The sequence below is a fragment of the Lissotriton helveticus genome, chromosome 5_1, assembly GCF_964261635.1.
Source record: "Lissotriton helveticus chromosome 5_1, aLisHel1.1, whole genome shotgun sequence".
Taxonomy (NCBI): domain Eukaryota; kingdom Metazoa; phylum Chordata; class Amphibia; order Caudata; family Salamandridae; genus Lissotriton; species Lissotriton helveticus.
Window position 1 is genome coordinate 1,639,980,511 of NC_136065.1, and position 21,862 is coordinate 1,640,002,372.

The 21,862-nt window shown below is 48.0% G+C and overlaps 1 pseudogene across 1 annotated transcript in view; it reads left to right on the forward strand.

Annotated features, from left to right (window-relative positions):
• LOC144755677 (alanine--tRNA ligase, mitochondrial-like) overlaps positions 1-21,862 on the forward strand; it is a 191,697-nt pseudogene that overhangs the window by 136,364 nt on the left and 33,471 nt on the right. Inside the window, exons 17-20 of the transcript XR_013594951.1 lie at positions 853-961; positions 11,384-11,506; positions 14,736-14,846; positions 20,517-20,600. The product of XR_013594951.1 is annotated as an alanine--tRNA ligase, mitochondrial-like (transcript). The remainder of the gene's footprint in view (positions 1-852; positions 962-11,383; positions 11,507-14,735; positions 14,847-20,516; positions 20,601-21,862) is intronic.

Here is a 21,862-nt window from a genome sequence, read left to right on the forward strand (position 1 = left end):
AGAGTAAATATGTGTTAGTATATGTTTGAATAAGTAAGGTGTGTATAACTGTATAGTTGAGGAAATGGAGGTGTGATTGATTCTTTGCATGACTGACTAGGTGTGTGAGTAACTCCATGGATGAGTGACAGTCTGTGAGTGTCTGTTTACACTGAGTGTATCTAAGGTTATATTAGAGTCTGAAGAGGTTCATCATATTATCACATGAATGATGTCATCAGTGATGTGATCAGTAATGTCAAATGAGATGTCATCAGTGATGTCTTCAGTGATGTCATTTGAGATGTCATCAGTGATGTCATCAGTGATGTCATTTGAGATGTCATCAGTGATGTCATCAGTGATGTAATCAGTGATGTCATTTGAGATGTCACTGACCATGTCATGAATGATGTAATATGTGACATGATCAGCAGTGGATTGCGGGTGCGCGATATATAGTTAGTGCAACTAACTATATATGCGAATTTCAATGGTTTTGTGTGAGTAAAATAAGGTTTTGTAAATGCTAATTCCTAACTATATATGGTCTATAACCTAAGGTTTTTTCAGTGAATATATATATATATATGCTTAAACATCTTTATCCTGAAGTCTTTTTACATTTGAACCTTGTCATGTGCATAAATATTGCCTCACGTTCTCCATCACACGAGGGAGCTATCATACAGAGGATGTCCTTGATGACTTAAGTCGTGCAAGGAGGTACCGCACATACCCTCACCTGACCCCACTAACAAACCCAGCCAATGTGTTCAAGGCGGGGCGCTTGAATACGACCTCTTGCGCTGTTGCTATACACAGTTTTTTTGCGCCTGACTCCCTGCATTTTATACTTCGTCTCTCTAACAGGCACCTGCTGCGGATGGGCACCGTGGGGGACGTGGTCATCGTTTCCGAGCGCCAGTTGGTGAAGGGAGTGAGCCGCCTCATCGCTGTTACAGGAGAGCAGGCCACGCAGGTGAGTTGAGGGGGCACACACGGCACCCTACGTCCCATTTGATTTTAGACAGAGCTAAGCACTGAGAAGACAGATTTAGGGGAAGTGTGGCCGGAAAGCAACACGGTAACCTGTGGCGTCCAGAATATACACATGTCTGTGAAGAAGGTTTATTCACCCACAGATCTTTGTCAGACAATTGAATAAAACCTCAGCATACACATGTGTCTCCGGGGCAAGCACATCGACCCACTTACGTCGTAAACACATTACAGTTACCTATAGATTACACAGATATCCGAAGCAGGTTCAATAAAACTGCTTCGTTAACTCCCATAATAATCTTTTCCTCCTGCCCCTTAATGACCTTCAGAGCATTGATCGTCCCACCATTGATTTGTTCTCCTGCCCCCTGCAGTCTTTCGGAGCTTTGATCTTTTCAGCATCGATGATCTCCTAAGAACTCCCTACCGCTGAGTTGGAACGTACAAAATTCCCTTGACTCAAAACAAACTGCATATCCCCAGATCAGGGTAGTGTCCATCCCTTGTCACACTCCTCTGATTTGTGTAATGATACCTCTACTTTTTAATTGAATACTTTTATTGATGTGCTCGCTGTTACTCCAAGATCTTCATATGTTCATTGCTGTTAATCAAATAAATCCAATCTGTGCACATTTGAATTAGAACTTCATGCCAATTTCTATTCCTTTTTTTGGTTTTGATGTTTCCACAATTATTTACAAATCAATAACATGCCCATCCCCAATGCATTTCTGGCCTATCGCCCTTCGTCAGGGTGTTCAATTTGTCAAATTCTCTCCTGGGGAATTAAGAGGAAATTCCAAAAGGGATAATCATTTGTTTGATTACACTGATTTTATTTTTTTACGACCTAGAATAGACACACTGGCTCAGTAAATGCCTCTTTGTGTCATGTTATTAACCATATCACAGGGCCTCTTTAATTAAAGAATTGGGTTAGGGTTCCCTGGAGATATTTTTAACCTTTCCTGTCCTAAGATCTTACTAAGAATATAGAGAATATCAAAGTGCTCCCTCCCAGTGCGAGGTTGAGTCCACCTGGTTGTGAGTATCCGATCATGATACATGCCAGATTATTAGCATGTGGGTGACGGTACGATAAGAACACGTAGTGTGCCTGGTGAGGACTAAGGAGCGGAGCTCAGTGACTGCATTCCAGACCTGCTGTCACTCTAGCTCTGCTCCTGCCCAGTCACCCATCTGTGTACTAAAATCACCACAGGGCATCACTTTGCCTGCTTGGTTTTCTTTCTGAATGAGTTTGATATTTATGTACACATTTTGGGATATTGAACTTTCTTCTGTGATACACGTGCATTGTTCTGATGTAAGTTTTCCCCGTAATTTTGGCCACTCTGTGCATGGGATGAAGCCGGTGCGATCTGGGACACACCTTCCCTTTTGGTCTCGCTGCTACCTTGTACGCCACTTCGGGTCCCTGCTTCTTCGCTTGCCTTTCTTGGCATCCATTATAATGAATTCCTTGATCGCCCGTAGAATGTTGATCCAAATAGCCTGTTTGCAGTGATTGGAAAGCGTGTTAGAGTATTACTTGTGTCCAGGGCGTCTGCCTTTGCCTTGATGCCAGTGATTTTCATTGAGATCAGCCTCAGTAAGCTGTCTTCTTTCACACTGGTAAGGTCTGCTTGTAAAACTATTCTAGATTCTACAGGCCACATGTGCAAAACTTCCTAATTTCAATTTCCTAATTGCAATTCTTAGTGAATCGCAAGTCATCTGTGAGTGGGTGACCACCAGTTTGAAATTGGCGGTATATTGCTAATGTTTTGCGACCTCATTTTGGCTGCAAAATATTCACACATACTACTGCAATTCGGTATTCGGAAGAGACGCCATAAACACGCCTCTTCCTAATACAGAATCAGCAACCCAATTTGCAATTGGGTAATGGGTTACCGAATCGTAAATGGGCCTTTCTACATCCCCAAAAGCCTTTTTGCGTACACAAACAGGCTGACTCTGCTAATCGACCTATTTGCGACCACCAAAAAGGTTTGTGCATGTGGCCCTAGGTTACTGGTGGGAAAGATGTTTGCAGGTTGTTTTTGTATATTTTTGTAAACCCTGGTGTTCAAGGGACATTCATTCTTCGGGTAGATCTGACCTGACGCAACTGCACAGTGCTGTGGTTGTCTCATGGGTTGGTCCGGCCATTGATGGTCCGTTCTCCTTGCCATCAGCCAGCTTGAATGTAAGGGCTTTGACTCAGTTACTACCAGCCAATGGCTCTTTCTAGCCTAGAACCACATTATATCATGATTGACAATACTTTGCAAAGACTTGATAGATGTCCGTTGCGACTATCATGCAACATTCTGAAGTTGGGCCCTCCCTGGATTTGTTTCTTTATGTCATTACTTCTGGCTTTTTCAGATATATATTATAGTTTAGCTTCTGGTGTGGAATCTTACCTATTTTTGTTGTCTCAAACACTCCGCTAAGTTTTCTAAAGGCCTTTCACAGCCTCACATTAACCAGGAGACGTTTCTTACTGTCTTTTTTATGAATCCTCCATTTGATGTGGAGAGGAGCCAGCATTTGTTGGGTGGATGAAATACCAGAAATAACACATTCACAACATAAAGAAGAAGAATAAACACATATGAACAGGTCCAGCCTTTCATATAAGTGTTTTTTCTTTGACAGATGAGCCTCCAACACTTTGAATGCCTGTTGTGTGGTCCCCGGTTCGTTGATTGTTAAACAGATGTCAGCCTTCAAGTAGGGTGTTCTTGTACACAGAGTAAGAAACAGGCAGCAGCCGTCCCTTTCAAAATCACGCTGCCTCGAGGATAGAGATTTGCAAGGCAACCTCATGGGCTACACTGCACGCATTTTAACAGATACATATAAAAAAGAGCCCATTTAAAGATTGAGAGGTTTAAAAATAAGGAAGGAAACACAGGAGCTAACGCTTGATGAAACCTGCTGGAAGCAAAGATCTGTCAGGGTTGTCAGCAGCACCAGGTAGTATCCACGCCACTAAACTTTCTGTAACAGCCAGCAGGGACGATGCCGTGAAGAGTAGCCTCCCTCTTACCCTGAACACTACCCCCACCACAATGCAAGGACAACACTGCGGGAAAAGGAGTACCCAGGGGAAAAGGGAAGGGGATAAAATAATAAAGAATTCCTGTTTCTTCACAGGTCTGGTCTAGGTCGCTTGCCTTCCTCTGGTAACACTGTATGTAATAGAAAGCAAGAAGAAAGTAAGAGACACAACATGCATACATACGTAATACCACTATACTCAGAGATATGTTACACTCTCAGAAGTTTCTGCGCCTGAGACATCATAGTATCAACCAAAAGGAACCCAGAGAACTCCTATAGTCATCAGAACTTCAATACATGAAGGGCAAGATCCCCAATTGTCACTGAATAGTTTTGTACAAAAGGATACTTCCAAAATATATGGCTGAATAGTCTTCCAGCACTCTTCAAACATGTTCTGCCAAAAAGAAACTTCTAGAATAATTATCCCCCATGAGGTTTGCAGAACACGATAAGAGAAACGCGTCCCAGCCGGGACGTAAGTCAGAATATTCGTGAGCAGCCTAGATCTCGAACAGCCTGCTGTATTCACCACTTGGAAACTGCAGAGGTAGAATCTGATGATGGCAAAAGTATGCGGAGAGCCCTCAGAACACAGGCAACTCCGCGACGCTGCAGAGTAATGTTGCGGTAATCAAATAATAATCTCGAGAGGAGAGCGCCTTTCTGCGCAGTCTCCGACTCTCGAGAATGCGGAAATGTAAATTGATACTTGTATAGCGCACTACTCACCCGCAAGGGTCTCAAGGCGCTTGTACGAATACCGCTGTGAAACCCATCCTGGCTTTCCCTGTGAGGCGCCCACTCCTGGGCACCCCCAAGGTGAAGCCAGGCATCCTAGCGTTGTGGGGGCCGTTGTGGAGATTAAGCAAGCTATTGCCCAGAGTTGCAGAGTGGGACTCCATGATTGGAATAGGCACCGAGGCGAGAATTATCAGGTCCGTGGAATTTTGAGCCCAAGACCCACCGAGGCGGGGAATTGAACCCTGGTCCCGGGCCAGACCTCTGCATCAGGGTCTGCCGCTCTAACCATTGAGCCACACTTCTCCAGAAGAAATACCTGCGTTATCGGCAAGGAAGCAGCTCTGAGGCGTCGGCTTCCGAAGTCCGGGAAAACGAGCACCCGAGTGCTCGGAAGGGAAACACAGCCTTTGGTGAAGAGAGACAGCGTCCCAGAGGCGCTGTACCGGGAAATCCTTAGCGGGGAAGCTCCCTCCGAATCTCGGCTACAAGGAAAAATTGTCAAGCACTGTTTACAAAAAGAGGCGGGGCTTATATCGGAACAGACCCTTGGGAGTCACCTGGTTCCTTCTTCCTGTCACGGTGCCCCAAGGCCTCCTGGGAATTGTTGTTCCATAGGCTGGCCTGCGTGTAATGGAGGTAACATTCAAAACAGAGGAAGGTGTTGTGTGTGTTTTGTCTATGGTAGCTCCCTTACTTATCTGGCATCCTGAAACCACGACAAAATCACAGTGTCTCCTACTTTAAATTTAAATATTCTACAACATTGAATACTGTCAGAGGGTTCAACATTTGCAGTAGTGATGACAACACACACATAACATTGCAACACATCTCACGTGGAACATATTGACGGAACATACACACACACTGTTGGACTTGGCCCTTTTCCCCCCAAATTTTTCGCTTTTCGCCCCCCTAATTTGAGATGTCTTCCCCATGGTAAAGGTTACTGTATAGGCCATGTGTGGTGTGAGACGCCATGTTAATGTGTAATGTCATGCAATGGTGTGAGCACTTGTCAATTCCCCCCAGTGTGTAATTGTACCCTGTTGAACTGCTATTTTTAAAATGGATGCCATGACTGTACGTTGTGCCACCTGACTGCAGGAGGTTAGCAGTCTAGTTGTTAGGTACCCAGCCACCTCCTGCTTTTGGAGGGAAGCCTGGCACCCAGGGTGCTCTACTCCTCCCCCTGAGCCAGTTTAGACCAGTTTGCCACAGAATTCTAGAAGGCTCTGGCACTGTCTGGGAGGAGGGTATAAGTAAGGGGGATGTGCCACCATGTGCAGAGACAGAGCTGGGACAGGAATGTGAGGGGACCTGCTGCCAGGGGATATCGCCACTTGGGCCTGTGAGCTGGACCCTGCACCCATCCAGAGCCCCCCTACTGTCCCCAGGGCTAGTGGAGCCCCACTTCAGGAGTTCAGGCTGCCGTGTAGGAGGAGGGCCACTCTGCAGTGGGGATGGTGAAAGCCTACCACCCTGTTTTGATGATGCCCCCACTAACTGCTGACCTGACCCAGAAGTGCCTACTGCTCTGTCCCCGGGGCCCCTGAAGAAGGAGGGCCCCCCCTAGGTCCCTGCAGCTGCTGGGACCTTGCACCACGCAAGCGCTGCGCAAAGAAGCGCCTAAAAGGGAAGGAGTGTCGTGGACTGGCCCCCCCAGGAGGTGAGAAGAGTTACCCTGGGACCCCTGGGCTTGCTGCTGGGACTGACCGCCCCCCTGCACTGTGCTGTAGAAGTGCTGCCTGGCCTGAAGGAACTGATTGCCTGCTAAGCGCTATACTCTGGGAGCGCTATACCTGTTAAGTGCTGTATTGCCCTGGGAACTGCTGCTGTGGGTGCTGAGCGACGTGTGACCCACAAGAGAACTGGTTGCCTGGCCCCCGAAGCGCTGCTGGCCCTTCAAGCACTGGGTGTACTGAAAGCACTGTGCCCATTTGAGCCCCAGGGCCCTAGAAGCTGTGTGGCCCGAGAAAGGAGCTGAGCGCAGTGGAAGCGCTGTGGGAGCCTACCCCTCGTTTTGGTGCGCTTGTGCTGTGTTTGGGATAATTCCTGAGAGGGAGCCTACCCCTCATTTCTGCTGTCATCACTGTCGCGGCCCGGGTGCCGTGAAGCCTGTGGCGCTGCCTGTTGATTGCGCCTGGGACCAAAAATCACCGCCGCGGCCCGGGGCTACAGGGAGGAGCCCCCTACTGTGGCCATCGCCGTTGCGGCGGCCCCCGGTACCAGGAGAGGGCCGCCGGAGTGAGGAGTGGGCCACGCCAGGCCTCGAAGCCGAAAGTGCCACTGTCAAGTGGATGGGGCACGGGTGACGTCACCAGCCGCGCCCCCAGCCGCCGGGCAGTGATTGGCTGCCGCCTGGGCAGCTGGTAAAAGCCGAGGAAAGCCCCGGGTCCCAGGAGGGAGCCCGGGTGAAGCCGGGAGTGTGCGGCGACGTTGCGGGGCCCCCGTAGTTCCGAGGGAGCCCCGTGGGAAGCGACCGGAGCGGGAGCCCACCCCGCCGGTCTGTGCCTCACACAAGCAAACCGACGAAGCATGGGTCTCCGTGAGAGGGAGGAGGGGCCCAGGTGAAGAGGGAGGACGTTGTTGTGCGCCCTGCCGAGCCCCCGTGTGAGGAGAGGAGCGGGCAGGGACAGCCGGGGCACATTGCCGGTGCCCTCCCTGCCCGACAGGACACCAGGAGCCTACCCTCCTCCGCCTGAAAGTACCGGAAGTGCAGCCATGCCCTGGAGCCCGGTGAGTGTGGGCTTCGTTAAATTGTGCGGGAGAGGGGGGGTGTCGTGGCACAGGGTCGGTGCCCATTCCCCCCCGGTGACACTGCTGCATTTACAGGGGCCCCGTCTGGCAGCGGGCACCTGCGACGTTGGGCCACAGATAGCGTAAGGTGGAGGCTGAGAGACCCCTGAACTGGGCCAGAACCCTGCTGAGGCCCTCAGTAACTGCTGTTGAGGGTTCCACGCTAACAGGGTGATGTGGAGCTCATAGTGAGGCTCCCTGTCGTGGGTTTGCTTATGTTACTGCGCCCCGGCTCATGATTAGTTGAGCCCAATGTGGATGTGTGCTCCCAAGAGTTACGGAGGTCCCTTGTTAAAGGTGTTTTAGGCCTGATATTTCAGATTTACCTCCTGTTGCTAATTCTAATGAGGATTCATGCTAAGGCCAGGCATATTGGGCTGTTGCCTCCAATGTTCAATGTTAGGCTGATGCAAGTTATGCTATGCCGTCCTACCTAATGTGTACTTTATGTTAATGCTTGAGTTTACGCTTACAGCTTACTTCTACGTGAGGCCAAGGATTAAGGCCTGAGTTTGCCCTGCGATATTGACCTTGGGTTTCAACATTAGTATTTCTTTCCCTCACGTATTGTGCTAAGGTTTCATGCCAATGATAACATTTTTATTTCAGCTGGACACTAATGGACTTCCTTAACCCTTTTTCTTACTTCTACCATTTTTCCTTATAAATAATCCCCCTGGTATACTTTGGTCTGGCACAAGTTGGCGCCCCCTGTGATTACTGCTATTGTGGTGTTTTACCTTTGCAGTTTGGAGACAATACAAAATGTATTCTTTTTCCAACCAGAAGCGGTGTTGTGTCTCTTTTGTGGTGCGCCTGGTGTGTCGTCTGTGGGTACTGCGTGGATGCTTCACACGTGTCCTCTGAAGTTTGGCCTGCCCGCTCTGCTCCATGCTAACCCCGTAGAATTGGTAACCCCATTTCTAACACACACATACACAGTATCACACACACCAACACAACACACTCTTTGTATCTCTCTCTCTCACAGACACACCAGTACTCTCCTTCCAATTAAATATTCTTCAAACTTCACTCCTTCCACTTTTTGACGTCTGTGAGAATGATGTGCCTTGTGCCCATTTGGTGCATTGTTCCATTCCTTGGAATTTTGTTTGATAAACAGGCAACGACCCACCTTCCTTCACTCTATTCATCAATTCCAAATTCTTCATTGTGTATCCTACTCCATGACATTGAACTCGCTTCCTATAAATAAACTTTCTCGTCCGCTTCTGCCTTCCATCCCTTCTCCTTTCAGCTACGAATAGGCTCGCGTCCTGCAGTCCTTCGCTTCATGACCACAAAGGACTCCGCTCATCAGCAGTGTTCTCCGTTATAGTCTACATCGTCTGGGAAAAAAACCTTTTCAGCCGCCAATTGAGTTCCTATTGCTCTGTTGGCTCTTTCTGCTAAAACATTCCCTTTGACATCCCATAAAACTCTTAACATCACAAGCCATCAATATTTCAGCGAGGCATACCACAGCCTGGGCTCTGCTTGGGAACCGAGGCGTCAGCAGTGAGGCTTCTTGGCGCTGGACTGTTCGCGTCACTCACGACACATCGAGGGATATAAATGCCAGAACGCTGACCCTGCTATGCAGGAGGTAATTCTTGAGATGTGTCGGCACCCCTGGAAAACATCTGATCCTGGAATCCTGCAGGTTATTTCTAACATATGGAGGGATCCATGTCAGATTTTGAAAAATGGGGAAACAGCCTGGGAGGGTCAGACTTCCTTGACACACTAGGAAAGAACTGGAATATTTCATGACTGCCCTTTCTGAGCATGACTTTGGCCAACTTATGTGAACATGTTGCCTTTAAAATGCACTTTTAACTCCATCTTTTTAAAAAATGTCGGGGATAAGGAGGCAGATTTCAACCCCCTGAACTTTTCTAGATGATGTCATGGCTGGCTCATTTCACTCTCTGGTAATAGGCGCAATTGTTCTTGCTCACCACTTTCCCAGACCACCAGCCGCCACTGGTGAGAAGTAGTGTCAGGGAGCACAGAGGGCAGCGTCTGAGCAGGGGGAAGATGTTTGTGCAGAGAGGGCATCAGCTGAGATTTGGCCAAGAAATTAAAAGCTTTGGCCAATCCTTAAATAGATACATTCTTTACATATCAGAAGGGAAAAAGCCTGCTGTACTCTGCTCTTACCTGACGTTCTTCCCAGTATATATTCAGAGTTAGGTCATGTGATCTGGGACCCCACTAATAATTTTTTTACCTTCGTTCCCATGTGTATCGTGGAAGACATTAGTTAAACTCCATTACCGGTGCCAGTTAATTTCACGCTCCCACTCTGCAAAACCATTTCTTGAAAAATCCTACCCCAGCTTCAGTAATCGACGCCATAAATTCCACTTCGATCCATGTAGAACCATTACCCTCCACCTCTCAAGTGTATCTTTCCTCATATCACAAATTTCCACTAGACCCACTCTGTCCAGATCTATATTTCACAAGCTACACATGGGAATCCTGCTTACTGTAGCTGTGTAGCATGTATGTGTTGAACTTGCCTCAATAAGACATCAGAAACCAACCTCATCGGCTACTCCAGATACTTGTCTGACTTATGTTTAGGTCTGGGCGTAGTTTGCGTAGTAGTGCTTCGCGAAGCTACGCAAAGTGCACTTCGCACTACGTGAGCTACACGAGCTGCGTAGTAGCATGTTCGCACTGTGCAAGATGCCGTTTTCAATGATTGCACAGTGCAGACAAGCATCCGGCACTGTGCAATCATTGAAAACGGCATCTTGCACAGTGCGAGCTGTAGTTTTCTGCCGCTCAAGGAGATTTTTCCTCGAGCGGCAGCTTTCTCAAAGCGGACTGGTAGTTTCTCATCGCGAGCGTTCGCGAGCATATGCAACCACTCGCAATCAGAAACCAGACCTCCCCGCATTGAGAATCTCGCAGGGAGGTTTGTTTTCCACGCTCGCGATCGGCAACTTGATGTTGCTGATCGCGAACGAGGAAAAATTCTCGCCGGGATGTCATTTTGCTTGCTCGCGGTCGCCAACATGACGTTGAGGACCGCGAGCAAGCAAAAAATTACCCCTGCACTACACTACGCGTGTTCGCTCTGTGCCACGTGCAGTTCGCGTAGTGCGAAGTTGCACAAACTTCGCAAACTACACAAGCGTAGAGTAGTGCTTTGCCCAGGCCTACTTATGTTACCCCTCTAGCTCTGTAGCCTTTTTTAGTCATGTTGTTACCTGCCTCTCTGCCATTTTCCAGCACTTTGGTTTTCACCTTCAATCATGGTCTGCTGGCGCCTGAATCAGCTCTTGGGGTGTCCTTAGGGTGTCCTTGTTGTAATTTCCCCTATACCTAAGCATTCTTTTTTGGTAAGTCTCACCTTCTACAATCCACTCTCCTTTCTCCAATTTTGGGATATCCTCGCCCCCAGACAGTATTCACCTCCTATGTCCCCTCTCTATCAAAAATGTATCTCAAAACTTTCTCTAAAATGATGCACAATGAAATTAATTCCCCTTCGGCTCCACCAACTTGACCTATGTCTCATCTTCACAGTAAGATACCGTCACTGTCTCAGTTGTCTATCGTCTCTTTTCCTGCACTTAATTCCAGTATGTTCCCGCTGTGCCTCCAAGAAGAATAGTCACCACAACAACCCATGTCCGATGTCATGCAGTTTTACAGATGATAAATTTCAATTGGAAAATTCCTAAATAATGTAAATATTGCATTTCTTGTTGTGCATAAGGCATGATTTCTTGTTGAGTGTTTCTTTCACCTTCTCTAGGCTCGAGAAGATGGCCAAATGTTGGCCGCGGAAGTGGAGTCCCTCTCACAGCGACTGAAGACCAGAAGCCCCTCCCTGCTGGAGGCACACCGGCTCTCGAAGGAAGTGGGCGTGCTGACAGATGTGAGTAAGACTGGGGGGACAGGATACGGGGGATACAGGGCAATCACTGGCTGTCTGCTCACTGCCATATTTTTCTGCTCATAATAGAAGAAGGTGATCAGCATAGCTTGTTTGTCATCAGTTTTGTTAAACACTATTTAGGTCATCATCTAGTGGATATATTTTTTTTAATTTCATAATTTAGTGGCAAACTCAGCCACAGCCAAGCTAAGATTGTGAGTGTGCAATGCACACAAGGCATGGTTCAGAGGTTAGCAGTTTTGGTTTGAAAGTGGTACCAGCCTTTTCTCGCAAACACAATGATCTATATCATCTCCTCTATCAGTCCCTGTCATCCATTGTGCATAAGAGATTCTGTCTGACATCATATAAGGTCCTATACGCACCAAAAGGTGTAGGGAGTGAAGATCGCGGTGTAGTGATCCAGTGGTGGCACGTGCTGTGTGTCCTAATACTACCATCACTCACACATGTGTGTGACATGCTTCCTCATAGGGCTGCTTACAATACACCCCAGCGCAGCCAGCGCCTGGGGTGGAGCAATAGGGTGGGGGAAGACAAACACAACATAAAAGAGAGAAAACAGTGCTTTCAATAGAGACTGGGAACGCCGGAAGTGAAAGTGCAGTGTGGTGTGAGTTTAAAACTAGCTCGGTGATATCTCTATACCTATACTTTATTCCTAGACCCTCAGGCCAGGATTAAAAACGTGAAGGATGGTGGTGATAGAGAGATATAATGTGCTCCTTACACCCCTCCTTACTGGCAGGTGGTCGACATGTTTCGGCCGTGTGTATGTTCCCAGTACTCAGGGTCACGCCTGCCTTCTTCAGGACTCTACCGGTCCCAGGGTATTATGTTGTTCTCTGACCTCCGTTTGATTTTCGTTGGCGTCAGAAACCCTAATCCTCACATAAAGGAACTTGTAGGCATACCTACACGGCGGGAGCAGGCGAGCACCGATTAGGAGGAGCATCACCCTTGGAGTAAGTGTGACAACAGGGGGTCTCGCCTCGCCGACCCCCATTTTCTAACACGTCTTAGGGGTAAACTCGTAAATCCGCAAATTTTCTAGAGGAAGTTCCTTTATGTGAGGATTAGGGTTTCAGCTGTGTGAGTGAGGGCAGTATTAGGACATACATCACGTGCCACCACTGGATCACTACACCGCGATCTTCACTCCCTACTCCTTTTGGTGTGTATAAGTATTTGACAGAGGGTTCAGTGTAGGTGAGTTCCGTACCCTCCCCCCTTCCTGTTTCTGTCTAATAAAATCTATTAAGACCTGCCTGCTTTACGTGATCTGCCTGTCTTCCTTCAAGGTATGCTGGTCGTCTCTCATCACGTGCAGTTCATCATCGTTGAACTGTGTGTCCTTCGTTGGTATCTGAGATACATTGCGCAATGCCTGTTTGCCTTAGAGTCTCCCTGTTATTGTTCAGGGTCCTTCTTACAGGCACACACTAGTCTCTAGCCCTTCATGGCAGCCCGGTACAAAAGGGGGTGGTGATGGACGGAGCATCTGAACCAATCAAACACTCACACCCAGTCAACAGATCTGGGTTTAATCCATCCCCGTTCTTTAGCCCACTCTGCCACCCCAGTTCAGACATGGCCATATGCAAATCAGTCTGACCCTGTGCCTCATGGGAACAGTCCAGCCCGAACTGCCAAGTCATGCCTTCCCTGGACCGGAAACAAGCTTCCGAGGACCGGTTTCTGGCATTTCAGCCGTCTTCAGCCGGGCTTGCTTGAATCCAGTGGCAAAGTGAGCAAGGGACTCACGTCTGAGCATACCCTGCCAAACGTATGGCGGCCAAAAGCAGTACAAAAGGGAGTGGTGATGGACCAACATGCACGAGGAAGGTACAAGAGGCTGGTGGTGGAGCTCTGGGTGCAGGGAAGTCATAGCGCAAAAACAGGCGTCGTCAGGTTCTGCGCCACCACTCTCAGGTCTCCGTCTCCACCTCCCTTTATTGGACGGCAGATGCCTTACAAATTGTAGCCGGTATCCAATCAGGGGAAGGGGTTGAGCCCGCCCTTCTATTTGTTAGATGAATGTTGCTGTCTGTTAGACTTCAGCGATCCACTGAGGGGGTGGAGCCCTGGGAAAGGTTTTACCTGTGCTGAGGGTGTGCACAAGTAGCAGCCTTGATTCAGCTAAAGGTGCTGTCTCTGCTGTCTCCCCTGCTCCTTTATACACACTGTACATGTGAAGGAGGCTGGTGGGTTTAAAGCAGCTTTCCCCACATGCAGTCAGTTTACATGCGTGATGAACCATGGTCCGGGCACAGTTAACAGTGGCCGCCATTAACAATGTGGGGGGGGGCTTGATCCCATGTGCCTGTCTCAGCTACCAGTACTCTGACCTTTGGAGTTCTTGACTGTGGGAGGCTAAACGTGAGTGAGACGCAACATAACTAACCACCAGTGCATTATCACATTTGAAACTTATAAAGTGATATCAGCCTTGCAACACTTGAACTTTCTTGAGGCATCACTCTAACGAGATGGCTTTAAGATCTGCTCTCCTTCATGCTTTTACCTGAAATCCAGACCACAATGTCCCGTCAGTCACCTATGTCTTGGGTTTACTTGATTAACCCCTTCGGTGCTGATGACGGCTCCCGGTCGTCATGCGTCACGGTGGGCGTGTGCTGATGATGGCCGGGAACCGTCATGACCACGCCCGCGATCGGAATGACCAGCACCGGCGCAGAATTCCGGCCGCAGCCAAGGTGTTAACTAGGTGAGAGGATGCATGAAACTTTGTCTCCGTGACCAGATCAATGGGGGAGAGGAGTTGGCCTTACGGCTAGGGCGGTCGACCTTGAATCTGGGGAACCGCGTTCGAGTGTCGGCAATGACGCTGAACATCATGTGATTCTGGGCAAATCACTTAATCTCCCCGTGCCCAAAAAAAATGAATGTGTCCTCATGTAACTCAACTGGTGCTCATGTAAAGCGCTCTGATACCCGATACCGGGTCAAGTTCGCTCTATATAAAACTCCGTAAAAAAAAAATGTCTCCAAGCCAACTGGAGAATAAGTTACAATGGAGGCCATGATAAAGAGATGGTTGTGTTATAGAGCTGTGGTATGAGAAATAGCTAGCTACAATGAAAGGATGTAAGAGTTGTATTTCAGGAAGGCAGGAGTTTTGATCGCATCCATTGTTTGCCACATTTGACGTGTTTGTGCTTCTCCCATTGCATGGGTCTGATATCAGAGTGTGGATAGTGCCGCAATGCCGCAGTGGCAGAGGAAGGAGCTGCAGATGGAACTGAAGTCTCTTCAGAAGGCCGCCAACACAGCCATCCGGAAGCTGGAGACCCGCCAGGTAAGGCGAGGTAGGATGTGAGCGTACATGCCCGATGCCCTCTTCAAAGCATCTGTGTTCTCTGTGATCGCCCTCTGTGAGAAGCTCAGACACTATATCACTCATCAGCAGTATCCGGCTGTCTCCTGCCTGCTTTTCTTGCTCTCCGCACTTCACCTCTTCAGCTCCTGCTGCCTGCTTTTCCATGGTTCCCCTCGCTTTGTTCCTTCTCTCTGTTCTCCTGCCTGACTCTTTCCTCTGTTTGAGATGACTGCCTTTTGGAGATGTTCAGCTAAAGTTTTATCAAAGTAAGAGTGGAGAAGCGTGGCTCAATGGTTAGAGTGGCAGACCCTGATGCAGAGGTCTGGCCCGGGACCAGGGTTCAATTCCCGCCTCGGCGGCTCTTGGATTCAATCTCCCCGGACCTGATAATTCTCGCCTTGGTGCCTACTCTAATCATGGGTCCCACTCTGTGACTCTGGGCAATAGCTTGCTTAACCTCTACACCGGCCCCAGCAGTGCTTGGATGCCTGGCTTCACCTTGGGGGTGCCCAGGAGTGGACATTTCACAGGGAAAAGCCAGGAAGGGTTCCACAGCGGTATGCGTACAGCGCCAGGAAACCCCGGTTGGGGTATAAGTGCGCCTTACAAGTACAAATTAATTTCATTTCATTTCCCATGACTGCTTCAAGTTATTCTGCCCCAGGGAGTGCCAGGAACATGCATCGTCCTCCTTGAGCTGTTTTCAAGGGTGCTCTGATGGGGTTCACTCCTCTCCCTTGAGCCCTGGCTCGTGTCTCCCTTTGAGGGATACTGAACTTTGAGCTGAGTTGTCCTCCAGGGAGGACCACTCTCTTGCATCAGTTTGCAAGGAAACCTCTGATGTGCAGGAAGACTCCCATTATGTCAACAGTTGACATCAAGTCTAAATCCATGATGGTCAAGTATATCAAGGTCTTTGGAAATGTTCAGGGCTTAAACACTTTTTACTCCTGGACCCGTTCACCGACATTTATGCATAAATATCACAGAGGCGTGAGCCGCCTGCTCAGGGTCAGGGAGCGAAGCTAACGGTTGGGATGGTTTGGGATATCCCATGTGATCTGGTTCCAATCTTTGTCAACAGACAGATTTCAAGCAATGAAAAACTAGCTTCAACTATTCACACAAAGTATTGCATGATGACCAGAAAAGTAAAATATTTGTCTTCTGCTCCCTACGATCTGCTGTACATTAATAGAGGCTCCATCGGGAACGCGGAATCCAGCAATGCCGCAGGTATCTGCGATTTGAGCGGGGATCGACTGATCCACCCTTGAGATGGGTGGCGTCTTATACTGATGGGCTCTTACGATGATTGTTTCTGGGGCTTCCTGTGCGAAGTCTTTCAATCTCCGTTAAAAGTAGTTCAGATAGATCTGTTCAGAAATAGGGGAACAGGCAAGGACCTGATATTGAGAAGCATTTAGTCACTGGAGTAGTCCCCGTTGCGTGCGTTGAGGGTAAGAGCGGTCAGGATGACTTAGGTCTTTGCTAGCTGCAGCAGAGAGGTTGCTAGTGCAGACTGACTACATATATGAGAGAGTATATGTGATGGAGTCGGGTGACGGACAGCTCAGGCCCTGAAACTCTATGTTCTTCTGAAGCACATTTCAGAGCCATCGAAGGGCCCCAAAAGAGTGGTTAGAGCGTGAGCCTTTTCTAGAGAGAACTGTGAGAAGACCATGGATGGAGGCTCGGTCTGCATAGCTGCAAGTAAACACAGTAGTATTCTTAGTTTCAGATCAACCATTTGCTTTGGTTTACCACCAAAACATCTTCAAAAGAAGAAGCCAGGCAAGACTACTTTATTCCCCATCGCCCATCTTCACAGGAAGTGATATCACTGCATTTTCCATCTTCCATCTGTACAGAAAGTGTCATTTCTTCCTGCCTTCCCCTTAATTCAGTCACCTCCTTGGGGTGTCACACTGTCTGGGCGTCTCCCGTGGCAGACCGCGGACTAGTGCATTCCCCAGTTAGGGCCAGGAAGGGCTTTGGGCCAGAACCTGCTCCACTGAAACCAACACAGTAAGATTTATATCGCCTAGCACCCCGTACTGCTAATCCTCCCAATCATACCAGGGTCAATACGACACAAACGGACACATAGTATCCTCATAACACATAGACCCGATCCGACACATTTCCTACTCAGTATCACACACCCTTAAACTACAGAACACGCATTCCACTCGTGATATTTTTTCAGGATTTCTTTTCAAAACTCAGCCAGTAAGGACTTTGTAAATGTAAGAACCTGAGACAGAAAGCCAGGTGGACTGCAGCCATCGGGCAACCTACTGAGCATCACTTGAGTGAGATGAGTTTTAGGTAACAATGAATCCTGTGGGAGATCACAGGGTTAGTTAGTGGAACCCGTACCTTCTTTTATCATGTAAAGGCCACTCAAGCACACTAGGAATCCAGAAAAATATGTTCAATATTTATTTGAAATCAGAACCATATCCCAATGCCTACAAGATGAACAGTAAAAACAGGTCAGTTAATGGCGATGATACTTACCAGGAGGGGAACAATAAGACATATAGGGGCATATGTAGGAAGGCGTTTGCGATTCGCAAACACCGGAATTCGCAGAATTCCGGCATTTGCGAATCACAAACGGCGTTTTGGTATGTAGGTGCCACTTAGCAAAATAAGGAATTGCAAAAAAAATTGCGACTCCTTATTTTGCTCAAGCATTTAAGGATTCGCAATTTTGCGATTCCTTAAATGCTATGTAGGGGTGCCTTTAAAATTGCGATTTTGGAATCGCAAAATACCACCTACTTCAAGTAGATGGTATTTTGCGATTTCCTGTCGAAATGCATTTTTGTTTAAAAATTCAAAGTGCCAAGGGCATGTCTGTGCGCCACATGTACTTACAGGCACATTCCAGGGGTGCAACAGGTGTCCTTTGGACACCCTGGCACCCTTGGAATTGCGATTCTCAAATTGCGATTTTCTCACAGAAAATCACAATTTGAGAATGTATCCCCATTCATTCCTATGGGCCTCTTGACCCATAGGAATGAATGGGACACTCATTCCTTAATTGCGATTCGCACTAGTTTTTGCAGACCTCATCACCTACCCAAAGCTTGAGGGCCTCTTCATCCCAGAAGCATGACTCACTCCACATCCTCACACCGCCCAGATGTCCATCTTTTCGTAGGCTACATCATCCATCGTATGGACCACGCACACACGCAGGGAGGAGACCTCGCTGTCATAAATGCGTCCTCTTGGCCCTGTCCCCCAAAAAAGCAAGTGACGCTGAACTCCCTGGAGCTACTAACACGGCACACCCCACAACCCTCACCACCACCTTCCATCTCCACCAGAGGCCTTCTGGGCAGAAGAAGACTTCATTGATACATTTTCAGATCTCCTCTCCAACTTTTCAATCGTCCATTCGTTAACCCCTTCCGCGCTGATGACAAAGCCAGCTCGTCATGGGCGTTACCTGCGCTACGCGGATGACGAGCTGGCTTTGTCACAAACCGCGCGATTTTTAAATTTCAGCGCACAGCGGGAAAACCCGCTAGTGCGCATGCGGTTAAAAAGTTCAACCCCTCAATGTTCTAAATTATACAGCACGTCACTCGGCTAACATATGCCAAATCCTGCCCCAACCACTTGGTACAGTGGACGTCACCAAGGATTCTGACCAATCCCTGATGTCCTCCGTGATGCTGCTGTCGAAGCTGAAATAATAAAGGATAATAAAATGACACAGAAACAATTCTCTCTCAGCACACAAGTTTGCAAGATTTATTGGGAACAAAATCAGAATTCACCCTCCTGCCTCGGCATAATCAAGGGCTGAGGCTAAAATACCTGATCCCCTGCTTGATCTGCTTTGTGAACCTTTGGCCAATGACTTTCACATACTCTCTGGTATCGCTCCTTGAAGACTCAACGCACTGAGACTCAACACACTGAGACTCAACACACTGAGACTCAACACACTGAGACTCAACACACTGAGACTCAACACACTGAGACTCAACACACTGAGACATAACACACTGAGACTCAACACACTGAGACTCAACACACTGAGACTCAACGCACTGAGACTCAACACACTGAGACTCAACACACTGAGACACACTGAGACTCAACGCACTGAGACTCAACACTGTGAGACTCAACACTCTGAGACTCAACACGCTGAGACTCAACACACTGAGACTCAAAACACTGAGACTCAACACACTGAGACTCAACACACTGAGACTCAACACACTGAGACTCAAAGCACTGAGACTCAACACGCTGAGACTCAACACGCTGAGACTCAACACGCTGAGACTCAACACGCTGAGACTCAACACACTAAGACTCAACACTCTGAGACTCAACACTCTGAGACTCAACACACTGAGACTCAACACACTGAGACTCAACACACTGAGACTCAACACACTAAGACTCAACACTCTGAGACTCAACACTCTGAGACTCAACACACTGAGACTCAACACACTGAGGCTCAACACACTGAGACTCAACACACTGAGACTCAACGCACTGAGACTCAACGCACTGAGACTCAACACACTGAGACTCAACACACTGAGACTCAACACACTGAGACTCAACACACTGAGACTCAACACACTGAGAATCAACACACTGAGACTCAACACACTGAGACTCAACACACTGAGACTCAACACACTGAGACTCAACACGCTGAGACTCAACACACTGAGACTCAAAACACTGAGACTCAACACACTGAGACTCAACACACTGAGACTCAACACACTGAGACTCAACACGCTGAGACTCAACACGCTGAGACTCAACACGCTGAGACTCAACACGCTGAGACTCAACACGCTGAGACTCAACACGCTGAGACTCAACACACTAAGACTCAACACTCTGAGACTCAACACTCTGAGACTCAACACTCTGAGACTCAACACACTGAGACTCAACACACTGAGACTCAACACACTGAGACTCAACACACTTAGACTCAACACTCTGAGACTCAACACTCTGAGACTCAACACACTGAGACTCAACACACTGAGGCTCAACACACTGAGGCTCAACACACTGAGACTCAACGCACTGAGACTCAACGCACTGAGACTCAACACACTGAGACTCAACACACTGAGACTCAACACACTGAGAATCAACACACTGAGACTCAACACACTGAGACTCAACACACTGAGACTCAACACTCTGAGACTCAACACTCTGAGACTCAACACACTGAGACTCAACACACTGAGACTCAACACACTGAGACTCAACACACTGAGGATCAACACACTGAGACTCAACACACTGAGGCTCAACACACTGAGGCTCAACACACTGAGACTCAGCACACTGAGACTCAACACACTGAGACTCAACGCACTGAGACTCAACACACTGCTGTTATGTTAACTCTGGGGTTGGGTGGGTTCAACCTCCTTCCCTGGTATCCTGTTGTAACAAATCAAATGTTTGTTCCTGTTTTGCAAATGGCTTCAGGGGTGTTGATGCCGCCATACAGAGGGATGTTCACACTGTCCATATTTAGTTGCATTAGTCTTATTAAATGTGGTTTTTCCTTGCTTTTCCTGGAGCTCTGCTCTATGCTGATGCTCGCTGTGCTTTGTATTTTATCTCCAGGCTGCTGAGAAGGCCCGCGTTCTTCTGGAGAACCATCCTGACCAGCTCGTGATCGTCGACACGGTTCCCGCTGACTCAGTGTTTGTAAGTCCTTCCTGTAGTTATTCACTCACACTAACATCTGGACAGAGCTGGCTGGCTGCCTGGGCCACATCTGGTGACAGGCTTCTGGTAAAACCTAAGATCACAGAGGGAAACTTTGAAGCTGTCCTGTAATTATATAAGTTCACATTCTCAGTATTGCCGTCAGTGATTTCTGGGTTTAAGGTAGCATTGACAATTACAGAAAAACATATTTAAAATATTTTCATTTTGAAAGTGAGCTGCCAGGGCCTGCTGCTTGGAGAGGGATCCATCCCCAGGGCCTGTTCCTCATGTGGGAAACACCAGTTTGTTTACTTGTTTACTCAGCCATGAAATGTGCGCTCTTTCTGACTCACTCTCTATCTATCTAACTATCTATCTATCTATCTATCTATCTATCTATCTATCTATCTATCTATCTATCTATCTATCTATCACTCTCCCTCTCTCTCCCTCTCTCTCTCTCTCTCTCTCTCTCTCTCTCTCTCTCTCTCTCTCTCTCTCTCTCTCTCTCTCTCTCTCTCTCTCTCTCTCTCTATATATATATATATATATATATATATATATATATATATATATATAGAGAGAGAGAGAGAGAGCGAGATATATATATATATATGTTCGAGGCATGTGGGCTGCTAAATTCATATCTTAGCATTAGATCGCCGCCTAGTGTTGGGTCCGGATGATCGCACATTGTTGTCCTGGAAGAGTCTTCGAAGTATCCTGAGATAGGTGGCTCCTCCCCTGGACTACAGTGCGCATGGGCATCGGCTCCATCCTCAGATTGTTTTTTTCCGCCATTGGGTTCGGATGCGGTCTCGACTTCTCTCTGTCGGAACCGAGTAAAACTTACTTTTTAAGACCAAAAGGTCTTATATTTTATAGCGTCGGTATTGTTTACGCACGGTCTCGAGTTCTTCCAACTCTTGGAGTCGGATTCAGCGGAGTTTTTCACTCTTCGGACGTCGAGGCCTTCTCATCGCGACACGACCGCTACTTTCAAGCATGGAGCGGAGTCCGTTTAAGTACTGTCCGCTCTGTGGGTCTAAGTACCCACATATAGACCTGCACCCGGTCTGTAACAAATGCCTTTCACCGGACCATGACGACGGCAAGTGCAAGGCTTGCGCTCAGTTCCAGTCGAAGAAAACTCTTAAGCTCCGGCGCGCGGTGCGCCTGGAGGCCAGACAAGCGGCCCCGGATCCAGAAAACATCTTCGGCGACCAAGAAGAAGATGAACAGGGTCATCATCTCCAGAT